This window comes from Geotrypetes seraphini, chromosome 2 (genome assembly GCF_902459505.1).
Source record: "Geotrypetes seraphini chromosome 2, aGeoSer1.1, whole genome shotgun sequence".
NCBI lineage: Eukaryota > Metazoa > Chordata > Amphibia > Gymnophiona > Dermophiidae > Geotrypetes > Geotrypetes seraphini.
Window position 1 is genome coordinate 453366841 of NC_047085.1, and position 14645 is coordinate 453381485.

General features: G+C 46.1%; 1 protein-coding gene across 2 annotated transcripts in view; it reads right to left on the reverse strand.

Annotated features, from left to right (window-relative positions):
* Positions 1–11437, reverse strand: part of CUL2 (cullin 2) — a 275413-nt gene extending 263976 nt beyond the window's left edge. Inside the window, exon 1 of one of the 2 annotated variants that reach the window (XM_033931518.1) lies at positions 11305–11437. The gene's annotated coding sequence lies outside the window, so the exon portion shown is untranslated. Of the gene's footprint in view, positions 1–11074; positions 11275–11304 lie in introns of those variants that run through there. The other variant, XM_033931517.1, reaches the window with a different exon arrangement.
* Positions 11438–14645: the final 3208 nt, after the last annotated feature.

Sequence of the window (14645 nt, forward strand, 5' to 3'; positions counted from 1 at the left end):
ATTTTCTAAGGTCTGCCTGCAATTTTTCACAATCCGCATGAGTTTTTTTAACAACTTCGAACAGTTTAGTGTCATCATGTATTTTTTTAAATGAGTATCACTAATGGGCAGACTGGATGGACCGTTCAGATCTTTATCTGCCCTCATTTACTATGTCATCTGGAAATTTAATCACCTCACTCATCGTTCCAATTTCCAGATCATTTATAAATAAGTTCAATAGCACCAGTCCCAGTACAGATCCCTGCGGCACTCCACTGTTTACTCTCCTCCATTAAGAAAAATTACCATTTAAACCAACCCTCTGTTTTCTATCCAATAATCAATTCCTAATCCACAACTGCCCTTTGTCAACTATCCCATGGCTTTTTAATTTTCTCAGGAGCCTCTCATGAGGAACTTTATCAAAAGCTTTCTGAAAATTTAGATACACTACATCAACCAGCTCACCTTTATCCACATGTTTATTCACACCTTCAAAGAAGTCAAGCAAATTGACAAGGCATGATCTCCCTCGGCTGAACCCATGCTGACACAGTCTCATTAAATCATGTTTGTCTACGTGTTCTGATAGGTCCTATTAAAGATATTTTCAACAAATCTTTTCAGACAGGAGTGGTTCCTGGGGACTGGAGAAGAGCGGATGTTCACAAAAGCAGTCGCAGAGATGAAGCGGGAAACTACAGTCTGGTAAGCCTCACTTCGGTTATTAGAAAAATAATGGAAGCATTCCTGAAAGGATAGTAAAATTCCTAGAATCTAATGAGTTATCATATGTGGTGGGAAAGTCAAAAGGTCCAGAAGTTTTGGGAGCACGTCTTTGAGTATGTAAGCAGACTAATTCAGATCCCATTAAAGCATAACCCTGAAAGGGCACTACTGGGAGTAAGAATAGAAGGTTTAACATCCTCTCAAACTAAACTTTTGAACTTGACATTCATAGCTGCCAGATTAACTTTAGCTCAGCAATGGCGTATGCTAAATGTACCCACCTTGAGAGATGTAAGGGAACACTTAGGAATAGTATGTGAAAAATATAGACTTTCGGCTATTTTAACGAATCAATGGACAAAATTTAATGATATATGGGGGAGTTATATTGAATTGGAAAAAGAAATGTTCGAAGGACTCATTTTATCATTTTGGTTTTTGGAACTAGATGTATTGGGAGGGGGGGAATGGGAATGTTCAAAATGTGCAATGACAAGTTGTTTTATTTTTATTAGGCATATTTACTTTAATTGTGTTTTGCATTGAATTCATTGTATTAGAAAGCACAGTTACTTACCGTAACAGGTGTTATCCAGGGACAGCAGGCAGATATTCTCACAATTGCTCTTTATAGTAATAATTCATTCTACTTAATTATGTATTTTTATTCCCAATAAACTAATTTTCCCCTACCCTTTGTATATTACCCTTAATTGTTCTTCCTTTTCTATCAGACAATGTAGTTCTTTCCCCTCCATCCTAATGTATCATGTAGTATTTTGTCTATGTTTAAAGATTTTATCTTTTTACTCAATTTTGTTCTTGTTTACCCAATATTAATATTTTATGTACATCGCTTAGTAATTATTGATAGGCGATTGATCAAATATTGAATAAACTTGAAACTTGAAACTTGATGTGCGTGACGTCATCCACAGAGCCCCGACGCGGACAGCTTTTCAAGCAAACTTGATTGAAGATTTCAAATTTGCTGATGCTGCACCACGCATGTGTGTGCCTTCCCGCTCCACTAGAGAGCGCATCCCCTCCTCATGGTCTTCAGTTCAGATAGCCAGCAAAGAAGCCAACCCCGGGGAGGTGGGAGGGTTGCGAGAATATCTGCCTGCTGTCCCTGGATAACACCTGTTACGGTAAGTAACTTTGCTTTATCCCAGGACAAGCAGGCAGCATATTCTCACAAGCTAACCAAAAAAGGGATGGAGGGAAGTTGGCAATTTAGGAAAACAGATTACGCAAAACCAACTGGCCAAACCGGCTGTCGCTCCTGGACAAAGTATCCAGACAGTAGTGAGAGGTGAAGGTATGAACCGAAGACCAAGTGGCAGCCTTGCAGATCTCCTTAATTGGCGTGGACCTGAGGAAAGCGACAGAAGCCGCCATCGCTCGGACTTTATGTCCCGTGACCCGACTATGCAGCGAGAGACCAGCCTGAACATAGCAGAAGGAAATACAAGCAGCCAACCAGTTGGACAAGGTGCGCTTGGAAAACAGGACGTCCCAACCGATTAGGACCAAAAGACAAGAACAACTGAGGAACCTTCCGATGAGACTGGGTGCATTGGAGATAGAATGCCAACGCCTTCTTACAGTCAAGAGTATGAAGCGCCACCTCCCCAGGATGAGAGTGGGGCTTCGGAAAAAAACACCGGAAAAACGATAGACTAGTTAAGGTGAAAATCTGACACCACCTTAGGCAAGAACTTGGGATGAGTGCGCAGGACCACCTTGTCATGGTGACAAACAGTAAAAGGTGGGTCCGAGATCAAAGCCTGCAGCTCACTCACTCTGCGAGCAGAAGTGAGTGCAAGCAGGAAGATCACCTTCCAAGTAAAGAACTTCAGATGAGCTTTGTCCATGGGCTCAAAAGGAGGTTTCATCAATTGAGCGAGGACTACATTGAGATCCCAAATCACCGGGGCAGGCTTGAGAGGAGGATGGACATTAAAGAGCCCCCGCATGAAACGAGAAACCAAGGGATGGACAGACAGCGACTTCCCATCAAGCTGCTGATGGAAGGTGGCAATCACACTAAGATGTACACAAACCGAGTTGGCCTTGAGGCCAGACCGAGACAAATGAAGCAAATAATCCAAAACCGAAGACAAAGAAACAGACAAAGGTTCCACCTAATTCAAAGCACACCATGTGGCGAATCTAGTCCACTTCTGGGCATAACACTGCCTAGTAGAAGCTTTCCGAGAAGCTTCCAGAACATCCCTCACCGACTGGGACAACTCAAAGGAAGGAGTCAGGTGGAAAGGAACCAAGCCGTCAGATGTAGAGACTGCAGATTAAGATGCAACAGTGAACCCCAACTCTGAGACAGCAGAGAAGGAAACACAGGCAGAAGCAGAGGATCCCTGACACTGAGTTGAAGGAGCAGGAAAAACCAGGGCTGCCAAGGCCACCGAGGAGCTATCAGAATCATGGAGGCACGGGCCGATTTGAGATGGACAAGCATCCTAAGAATCAACAGGAAGGGAGGAAACGCATACAGGAACCTGCCCGTCTAATCCAAAAGGAACGCATCGGCCTCGAGACGGTCCTGGGAGAACACCCTGGAGCAGAAAAGAGGCAGCTTGCTACTGAGGGGAGAAGCGAATAGATCTATCTGCGGAGTCCCCCACCGAAGGAACACCTGACACAGAGTCTGGGAGTGAAGAGACCATTCGTATGGCTGCAGGAGGCGGCTCAACTTGTCCGCTAGGCAGTTTCGCTCGCTCTGGATGTAAACCGCACGAATAAAGACATTGTGGCGCAATGCCCAATTCCAAAGGCGCAGAGTCTCCTTGCAGAGGGACAGGGAACCCGTATCTCCCTGTTTGTTGACGTAATACATCGTCACCTGGTTGTCCGTGCGTACCAGGACTACCTGATCTTGAAGTAAATGGCCAAAGGCCACCACCGCATTGTAAATGGCCCGAAGCTCCCAACACGTTGATGTGGCAATGCCGGTACGCACTCGACCAAAGGCCCTGCGTACGCAGACCGTCGAGATGCGCCCCCCAAGCATACGCCGAGGAGTCCGTTGTCAGGACACAGTGAGGCGGAGGAGCGAGAAAGAGCAACCCTCTGGAAAGATTGGAAGAGTTGGAGCGAGCGTTTCAAGGAAGGGGTCACCGCAATGCGATGAGAAGTGGGATCCCAATCCTGTCACCACTGAGAGGCCAGAGTCCACTGAGAGACCCTCAGATGGATGCGTGCGAAAGGCGTGACATGCACGGTGGAGGCCATGTGACCCAAGAGGACCATCATCTGCTTGGCCGAAACCGTAGCCCGCAGGGAAACCTGCTTGCTCAGCCGCACTATCATGGCCTGCCGAAGAGGAGGCAAGAATGATCGGAGGCGAACCGTGTCCAACACGGCCCCGATGAACTGTAGGGATTGAGAGGGGCATAGCTGGGACTTTGGGAAGTTTACCTCGAACCCCAGACTCTGAAGGAATGTAATAGTCTGTCGGGTCGCTGAGACAACCCCCTCCCTTGATCAGCCAGTCGTTGAGGTAGGGGAAGACCTAAAGGTTCCCGGGACCATAGGGCCGCCGCCATCACCACGAGACACTTCGTGAAGACCCGTGGGGACAAAGCGAGCGCGAATGGGAGGACCCTGTATTGGAGATGCAGATCTCCCACCTGAAAACGAAGGAACTGGCGACAAGATGGATGCACCGGAACATGAGTGTAAGCTTCCTTCAGATCGAGGGAGCACAACCAGTCCCCCTCGTCGAGCAAGGGATACAGAACGGGAAGGGAGAGCTTCAGGAACTTCTCCCGAACGAGGAATTTGTTGAGCCTCTGGAGGTCCAGAATCGGCCGGAGGTCCCCGGTCTTTTTGGGGACCAGGAAGTACCTGGAATAAAACCGCGCCTCCTCTGGGAGGGGGGAACCACCTCCACTGCACGAAGGCGAAGAAGCGCCCAGGCCTCCCGATTGGAAAGAGACACGCTGGGAGGACTGTCCGGTGGTAACTCCCAAAAGTTCAAGGAATACCCCTCCCTGACCACAGTCAGGACCCAAGTGTCCGAGGTAATACAAGCCCAGAGTAGATAAAAGGCTTGGAGACGCCTCCGATGGGAAGGGGGCAGAAACCATCGCAGAGGGGCCAGCCCCCATCTGCTCAGCCCGTCAAAAAGACGGCGCCGGCTTAGACACCGCCGGGGTCTGAGGCTTTGGAGCAGCCCGCTGCTGCTGCTGTCGGCGAGGAGGCGGGCGCGAGAAAGCAGGAGTAGACTTCTGCGGGTACCTCTTGGACGGTAGCCGATTGGCCTTAGAAGGAGTGGACTTCAGCTTAGGCCTCACCAAAGCAGCGAAGGAATGCTCATGCTCCGAGAGGCGCTTAGTGACCGCCTCGATCGAGTCATCGAAGAGCTCATTTCCCAAACAGGGAAGATTGACCAAGCGGTCCTGCAGGTTGGGGTCCATGTCCACGATGTGGAGCCACGCCAACCGGCGCATGGCCACCGCAAAGACGGAAACCCGGGAGGAAAGCTCAAAAGCATCGTAAGCTGCATGGAAAAGATGCAACTGAAGCTTAGAAAGAGTGTCCAACTGCCCAAACTCCACCTGGCGGGAGGCGGGCAAGTCACCCTGAAAGGCAGGCAGAGACTTGACCAAGACCTTAAGGTACGATGTAAAGATAAAATTATAGTTCAAGACTGGTCATCATAGAATTTTGGTAGAGACGCCTGCCAAATTTGTCTATGGTCCTCCCCTCCCGTCCCGGCGGGACAGCCGCGGAGACCCTGGAGGGATGGGACTTCTTAAACGAAGACTCCACCAACAGAGACTGGTGGGACAGTTGAGCCTTCTCAAATCCTGGGCAGGGGACAGTCCGATACTTAGATTCCATTTTGGACGGAATAGCTGGAACCGCATAGGGGGTTTCCAAGTTCCGGAAGAATGCTTGGCGCAAGACCAGGTTCAACAGGAGCCGCAGAGACTCCCACGGAGGACACGGCAGATCCATCTCCGCCAGAAACTCCTTGGTATACTTGGAGTCGGCCTGGAGATCAAGGTCCAGCATCCTCCCCATAGCCATTACGAACCTCGTGAAGGAAGAGGGGCGACCCTCGGACCGACCACCGGGGGGGGGGTCAAATGATACGCCGCTGAAAAGAAGGGAGAAGCCTCCCGAGAATAATGGGGCGGCTGATCAGTATCCCCGTGGCCCTAACCCCAGGACGCCCCGCTGAGGGAACGCGGCGGGGTCGAGGACAGGCGGTGCTTTAAGGACTCCCGAGGCGAAGACCCCGGGATCCGAGGCACCGCGGCCCGCTGACGCCGAGGAGACAAGCCCCGGGAAAAAGCGGGAGAACCCCTCGAGGTCAGGGCCTCCCAGACCGGAGCCCCGGACCGGGAAGGCGACTTGAACAGCCAGGGGTTGAAGAGGGACAACTCCGAAACCCGGAGAGCCCCCTCAGTGCGAACCCCCGGGGACTGACCCCGCCTCGGGGAAGAGTCCCGGGGGCGCTTCACCGAACGGCGAGACAAGGTAGAGGCATGCTCCGACCGGCACTTCAACCTTGGGCGCCCTGAAGGCGAAGAACGCCCCGAGGCCCAAGGCAAGAAGTACGAGGAAGAAAGACGACGAGGCCAACGTACCCAGGGGCTTCGACGCGACGCTCAGGCTGGTCTGCCGCCTGTGAGGTCGAGGTCGGGGCCAGACGGGCCAAGGCCGAGGAGAGCTCCGAGGATATCATGGCCCGAAGAATATCCTGGAAAACAGGCACCGACACCTTTGCAGGCAAGTCAGAGGCAGCGGTGCATTCCACCGAGGGCGACCTCGAGGAAGAGTATTCCCTTGAGGTGGAAGCATGCTTGGAGGGCTTAGAATGCCTCGATGAGGCCGGGGGCAGCACCCTGCCGCCATGGATGGCAGGTGCCTCCGAGGTTGACTTCTTCGCTAGCGCAGACCCTGAAGAAGGAAGAGGGGACTTACCCGGAGCCGAAGGCTTCGCAGCCGAACTGGTGCCCTTCGAGGTCGAAGTCTTCGCCGGGGCCGAGGTCTTCGAGGCCGACGTCAGGGCCGGTGCCGGGGCCGAAACCAGGGCCTGCTCATCCGCAAAAAGATCTGCCATGCGGGCCCGATGGCGATACAGGGCGCGCGACTGAAAAGTGGCACACCGGGGGCAAGAGTTGGTCGGATGATCAGCCCCCAGGCACAAAATGCACTAACGACAAGGGTCTGTAATAGACAAGAGCCAACCACACTGGGTGTACTTTTTAAACCCGGATAAAGGCCGGGACATAGAGAAAAAAAAGGCCGCGGCCACGGCAAACCAGGAGCCCCCGGCTGCCGAACCGAACAAAAAACAACAAATGCACATAGACAAGAAAACAACGAGGCGCATAGAGACTCCGGTCGAAAAACAACGAAGCCTCGGTGCTAAAAAGGCACGATTACACGGAGAAAAAAGAAACGGGACTTTCTGGCTCCGCAGAAAACTAGAAACTGAAGACCACGAGGAGGGGATGCGCCCTCTAGTGGAGCGGGAAGGCACACATATGCGTGGTGCAGCACCAGCAAATTTGAAATCTTCAATCAAGTTTGCTTGAAAAGCTGTCCGCGTCGGGGCTCCTTGGATGACGTCACCCACATGTGACAATATGCTGCCTGCTTGTCCTGGGATAAAATATTACATTAAAAAAAAAAAAAATCTAATGAGTTACAAGATCTGATGCAACATGGTTTTACTAAAGGTAAATCGTGCCAAATTAATTTGTTTACATTTTTTGATTGCGTGACCAGGTGCTAGATCTAATTTAGTTTTCAGCAAAGATTTTACACAGTTCGGTTCCTCATAGGAAGCTCTTGAACAAAATTGACAGGCTGAAGTTAGAATCCATACTGGTGAACTGGATTAGAAACTGGTTGACGAACAGATACCAGAGGGTGGTGTTTAATGGAATTTGCTCAGAGGAAGAAAAGGTTTATTAGTGGAGTCCCTTAAGGATCAGTCCCTTAAGGGCTGATCCTGTTTAATATGCTTGTGAGTAAACATTGCCTAAGGGTTAGAAGGTTTGCCTTTTTGCAGATGATACCAAGGTTTGTAACACAGTAGACACTAAGGAGGAAGTGGAAAACATAAAAAAGGTCTGCAAAAGAGGAATGGTATAATATCTGGCAACTAAAAATCAATGCAAAGAAGTGCAGAGTAATGCATTTAAATCAGAAGGAGCCGTATGTGCTGAGAGGTGAGAGACTTATATGCACGGATGGGGAGTGGGACCTTGGAGTGATAGTGTCCGAATATCTAAAGGCAAAGAAACTGTGTGATAAGGCAGTGGCTGGTGCCAGAAGGATGCTAGGCTGTATAGAGAGAGGCACAACCAGGAGATGAAAGAAGGTGTTGATGCCCCTATACAGGTTGTTGGTGAGGCACCACTTGGAGTATTGTGTTTAATTTTGGAAATCGTATCTGGTAAAGGACATAAGACTTGAAGCAGTCCAGAGAAAGGCAACGAAAATGGTAGGAGGTTTGCAGCAGAAGACAAAAGGAGAGCCTGGAAGCCCTGAATATGTATACCCTAGAGGAAAGGGGAGTTATGATTCAGATGTTCAAATACTTGAAAGGTATTAACATAAAACAAAAGCTTTTCCAGAGAAGGGAAAATGGTAAAAACCAGAGAGCATAATTTGAGGTTGAGGGGTGGTAGACTCAAGAGTAACATTAGGAAATTCTTCTTTATGGAGAGGGTGGTTGATGCCTGGAATGCGCTCCCAAGGAAGGTGGTAGAGAGGAAAACAGTGACAGAATTTTAAAAAAGCATGGAATGAACACAAAGGCTCTCTAATCAGAAAATAATGGTATATATTGAAGAATTAAGGCCAGTACTTGGCAGACTTGCAAGATCTCTGTCCCGTGTATGGCCATTCAGTTTAGGATGGGCTGGGGAGGGCTTCAACAGCTCAGATGGTTTAGATGGGCAGGGAAGGGTTTTGAAGAAGACTCCAGTAAATGGCACCTAAGCACAGTCCCAGGCAGAGCTCTTGGTTTCTGGCCTAGAAATATCTAAGAAAAAGGACAATTTAAATTAAATCATTAAACCTATAGAGATTGTACATTGGTTGGGCAGACTGGATGGACCATTCAGGTCTTTATCTGCCATCATTTACTATGTTAGGCCAATAATTCTGGTATGTTATTGTTTTATACAATGTAATATTCTATAACAGTGTTCTTCAACCTTTTGACACCTATGGACCGGTGGAAATAAAATAATTATTTTGTGGACCGGACCAAGAACGCTGGGCTAAATCGTGCTCATCTCCACCCAATCTCCGTCCCAGACCCCACCCCCATAATAGTACTAATTGTAACACACATACACACACACACAATATAATCATATTAACAACACGTAATGGTTAACCACAAAATTAAAATACACAAAGTACATTCATTCCTACCAGAAAGCAGATAACCCCATGCAAATGCAGGACCAAAAACTAAAAGTACTAATATTTACAAACAAACCTTAAGATGCAAGAATCTGCAAGCAGTACAACCCCAGAGGAAAAGAAACAAATGCATTTCTGAACAGACAGCAGATGTAAATCAATCACTAGATAAAAAAATAAAAGCATTCCTCCTACCGTTGCTGTCTCTCTCCCTCCTTGCTGTGCCTTGCGTTCTGGCCTGCCCCCCGATGTTATCTTTGGGCCAGTCCATGGTACGATGAACGCGGCGTCTTCGGGCCGGCTCCCTGAGTGCTGCAGTGCACAAAAGTGTGGGCAGCATCCCATGCCTCATCTGGAAGCCTTCCCTCTGACGTTGCAATGTCAGAGAGAAGGCTTCCGGTTCAGGCACACGACGCGTGTAGGAGTCTTTTCCCAGGGTTTTGTGCACTGCAGCACTCAGGGAGCCGGCCTGAAAACATTGCATTGATCGCACCGTGGACCAGCCCGAAGATAACACCGGGGGGCAGGCCAGAAGGTTCTGAACAAATTTCTACGAATCTGGGAAAACGCAAATATACTTAACCAACTCAACACATTTCCCGATTAGGCAAACAATACCAATAGCATATTAACTTAATAAAGCTAATCCAGAAACATATTAAATTGCTTCATTAAGAATATTGCACTTTGTAGTTTTGGCTAATCCTTATCTAGACATATTTAAGAGGAACAATTTCAACAGACAAAAATTTACTTTGTTTTAGTTTCACTCTAGGGCAGGGATTCTTAACCTCGGGGTCCGTGGATGGATTTTGGGTGGTCCATGAGGGTCAGATAAAAATTAACATTTATATTCACTATACAGCCAGGTACTGTTGATTTTTCTTGCAGATATCGAGAGAGTAGATGGAGTAATAAGAACATAAGAAGTGCCATCTCTGGAACAGACCCTAGGTCCATCAAGTCCGGCGATCCGCACACGCAGAGGCCCCGCCAGGTGTACCCTGGCATAGTTTTAGTCCCCATATCACTCTAAGCTTCTCATAAGGAGATGTGTATCTAGCTTACCTTTACCTATGTCACTTTATGCCACTCATAAGGAGATGTACATCTAACTTACCCTTAAATCCTAGAACGGTGGATTCTGCAATACTGTAGTAGTAGTAGTAATGGTAGTAGAAAACAGTAGTAGATCTGTGTTACTTTGCATAAGAGGATTGTATTTCATAATTATAATGAGTGGCCATTACTTTTTGCATAAAAGAGGAGGTTTTATTTAGACTTGTTTACTTTAAAGTTTAATAATACTTTGTGTTATGTCATAATCAAATCTCAAATAAAGTACATTATATTCATTGCATGCAAAGCTGTGTTTATGCGAGTATTTCTGGGGAAGGTGGGGGGGAGTGCCATAGCTTTAATCATATTCTTAAAGGGAACTCAAAAAAGGGTATCCGCTACATATCGTATCAGGCACACGAGGACGCGTTTTTGAGCCCAATAAATACATCATGCCTCTCACCAGACACTTTCTTTTTCACAAAGTTCCGCTTTCGCTTGTTCATGAATTTACACCAACCCCAGGTAAAACACAAGTACGGCTCTTCCGGGAAAAGTGCAGTCTGAAACTGCTTCACGCTAGTGAAAAACTGTTACAAGTAAACAAGATGAAAGAAACTCTTAAGTTTTGCAGACTGCTCTGAAGTTCCCCAGAGAAGGAAAACAGAGACAGCCCAATAGTACTGCACATGGAGAGACCGATGCTGCGGGGGCCTCTAAGCACAAACCCTGCCTAATGCCTCCCCGGTCAAGAGAACTCGCGGCCTCACACCTGTCACCACTCGCCCAAGTATAGTACACAGATACACGCAGCGGAAACAAACAACAACAACAAAAAAAACCCCGAGTGCAAAGCCGGGCCTGCAACAAGGTGCACGGTTACCTGCGGCAAGCACAGTGAGCACACGAGCACCCAAACCCACAGAAAGTTCCTCGGTTCCCTGTCACTGCCACCGCCGCCTCCTCACAGTGCGGCCATTGCTGGAGGGCGCCATCCGAATTCCTAGACGCGGGGGAGGGGGTGCTATAGAAGTACTCCCGCCATATTGGCTCTGGCTCCTCAAGCCCCTGTCCCTGCGTGCAGTCTCCAGCTCGGTATATATTCCACCTCACCTGTTCCATTAAATAAAGGCATAGCGACTTCCGCCAAAACTTGGAGGAATCGGGATTCGTTGTTTCTCCCCCTCTTCTCCTCACTAACTGGTATGAACTATGGAAGCTTTGGAGAGACAAACTTCCTCCACAGATATCATAATACCTAGTGCCATCTGTAGGTCTAGCAATACCAGCCAGCCCTCTCCATTCAAGTGAACCCTACAAATCATCCCTTATCGACATTAGCATAGACGCCAAGACTCACTCATTAGGAATGTGTCACAATCATTTGAAAGCTTTCTCACTCTCACACTCTTTAAGCCTTTCTCTCACATCACAGCTTTAGTTCCATGCACTGATCTTTTGATCTGAACACAGCTTTCTGCCTAGTGCTTCCCTATGCCCTCTCCCCTTTCAAGTTTATTGTTGGTTGATATACTTCCTATAACATCTTAAGTGGTTTACATTAAAACAATAAAATTATATACTTACAAGGGAGGGTAATACAAACTTACCCCTTTTTTACGAACGTATAGCGCAGGTTTTAGCCAGCATCAGCTGTAACTGCTCCATCACTCATAGGAATTCTAAAACTAAACTAAACCTTAAGTTTGTATACCACATCATCTCCATAAAGATAGAGCTCGACACGGTTTACAGGTAATTCAATAAATGAGGGAAGGACATAATAAGAAATTAGAGGTTATGAAGAGGATAGCTAGCTTTACATTTTAAATAAATAGCTTTACGTTTTTGAGAAAAGCCAGGTTTTCAGATGCTTTCAGAATAATTGGAATGAGCCTAGGTTCCGCAGCAGGACAGGGAGGTTATTCCAAAGCTCAGTGAATTTGAAGAAAAGGGATTTCCCTAATTTACCTGCATACATGATCTGCGCTATATAAAACCTGCACTATGCATTCGTAAAAGAGGGGGGTTATTATATTTTTTTAATTTATTTTTTTAAGAATAAAAGGGGAGACCACATGAGACAGTAGGAGAACTGTGAGGGTTACATTGTTTCAAAAATCATAAAGAGGATGGAGAAAAGAAAATATATTAAAGGAAACAAATAAGCATGATATAAACTAAAGACATAGGGCTCCTTTTACTAAGCCGCGTTAGTGGTTTAACATGCGTAATAGCGCACGCTAAACTGCCAGCCGCGCTAGACGCTAACACCAGCATTGAGCTGGCATTAGTTCTAGCTGCGTAGCATGGGTTTAGCACGCACTAAAAAGCTGCTTGCGCTAAAACCGCTAACGCGGCTTCGTAAAAGGAGCCCTTAATCTTAGGCTATACGGTGAAAGCATCTCTGAAAATAAAGGTTTTTAAGCCAGATTTTAATTTAGAGGCATTTAATTCTTGTCTCAGATATATTGTATAATAGCTAAATAAACCTAGCTAGTGACTGTACTTAATTAAAGGTTTTGTTACTTTTACTACTACTACTACTACTACTGTCCATTCAGTCATGTCCAAGCCTTGGATACTGTGCAGGGCAGTCCTCACCATGCTTCCCTGTTTTCCAATTTTCCTTGTTTTGTTACTTTTATTTGAGTGAAATAGTGTGGTTGCCGTGTTAGTCCACTCTTCAAGTTAATATGTAGAAATAAAAACATAAAGGAAAAAAAATACCTTTTTTATTGGACTAATTTAGGCCCCCTTTTACCAAGCTGCATTCGTTGTTTTTTTTAATCATGAGTCACTGCGGTAAAAGCTCCGATGCTTATAGGAATTCTGAGCTTTTAGCGCAAGGGCCTGTGATAAATAAAACCGTAATGCAGCTTGACAAAAGAGGGCCTTAATGTAGTTTATGATAGCTTTCATAAGTAATCCCTTCTTCCTCAGATCAGAAGTACAGGATAAACTCTTACTGAAGTAATAATTTTCACCAATTTTCATTACTTTTATCTAGTTACATCTAATACTTGCAGTTAAAAGCAGAAGCAAGATGTAAATAACAATTCCTCATTTACAATTTTGCTATTGGGTAATTCCATATCAAGTGGACCAGGAATCCACGCTCAACCTCCTTCAAATTTAACAAAATTTTATGTTGTTTCTCCCTGGGGTCTTAAACAAAACCATGCAAAAGTTCTTGGCTGAATCTCTTTTGGTTTGGGCACTGTAGCTATCAGCTCCTGTTTCTGGCCCTTGTGTACCACCACACACTCAGCTGAGACTGTCTCCCCCAACTTCTGGGACAACACTTCACTCCTTGTAAATTTTTTCCTCCCTTTCCTCTTTTTCTCAGCTCAACTGGTTCTGTATAGTAGAGAAGTACTCTTGCAATTTTGTGTGTTCTTTTTGAACCTTAACCAGATTTCTGGCCAAGTTTTCTTTCTGAGAATAATACTTTTCAATATAATCAGCCATTAGAATCTTTCTTGGTCTCCTTATCTTAAGAAAGATATAGTGGCACTAGAAAAGGTTCAAAGAAGAGCGACCAAGATGATAAAGAGGATGGAACTCCTCTCTTATGAGGAAAGACTAAAACGGTTAGGACTCTTCAGCTTGGAAAAGAGATGGCTGAGGGGAGATATGATTGAAGTCTACAAAATCCTGAGTGGAGTAAAATGGGTGCAAGTGGATCGATTTTTCACTCTGTCAAAATTTAAAAAGACTAGGGGATACTCAAAGTTACAGGGAAATACTTTTAAAACCAATAGGAGGAAATATTTTTTTACTCAGAGAATAGTTAAGCTCTGGAACGCATTGCCAAAGGTTGTGGTAAGAGTGGATAGCCCAGCTGGTTTGAAGAAAGGTTTGGACAAATTCCTGGAGGAAAAGTCCATAGTCTATTATTGAGAAAGACATGGGGGAAGCCACTGCTTTCCTTGGATCGGTAGAATGGAATATTGCTGCTCCTTGGGTTTTGGCCAGGTACTAGTGACCTGGATTGGCCACCATGAGAACGGGCTATTAGGCTTGATGGACCATTGGCCTGACCCAGTATAGCTATTCTTATGTTCTTAATCTCCTTCTGATAGCAGATATTAGCACATGTAGAGTCTAAATTAACTTTGGCATTTTGAATGTTTTCCAGAAGTGTTGAAAGGTTAGAGTTAGAAGACATAAGTTCTTCTGCATTTGAAAACTTATGGTTTTGACTCATTGTCACCCATGAACTGTGTATTCTGCTGCACTAAGGTTTTATTAGTGGCAACTTCTTGCTCAAGCTTCACTTTTAGGTTGGTTATCTCAGTTACAAGAGATTATTTAACATCTAGGGCAGGGGTGCCCACAATTTTTTTGCTTGAGAGATATTTTTTAAATTACCAAGTCAAAATGATCTACCAACAATAAAATAAAAAAACAAAACAAAACACAAAGCACACTGTACACAGAGAAAATGTTAA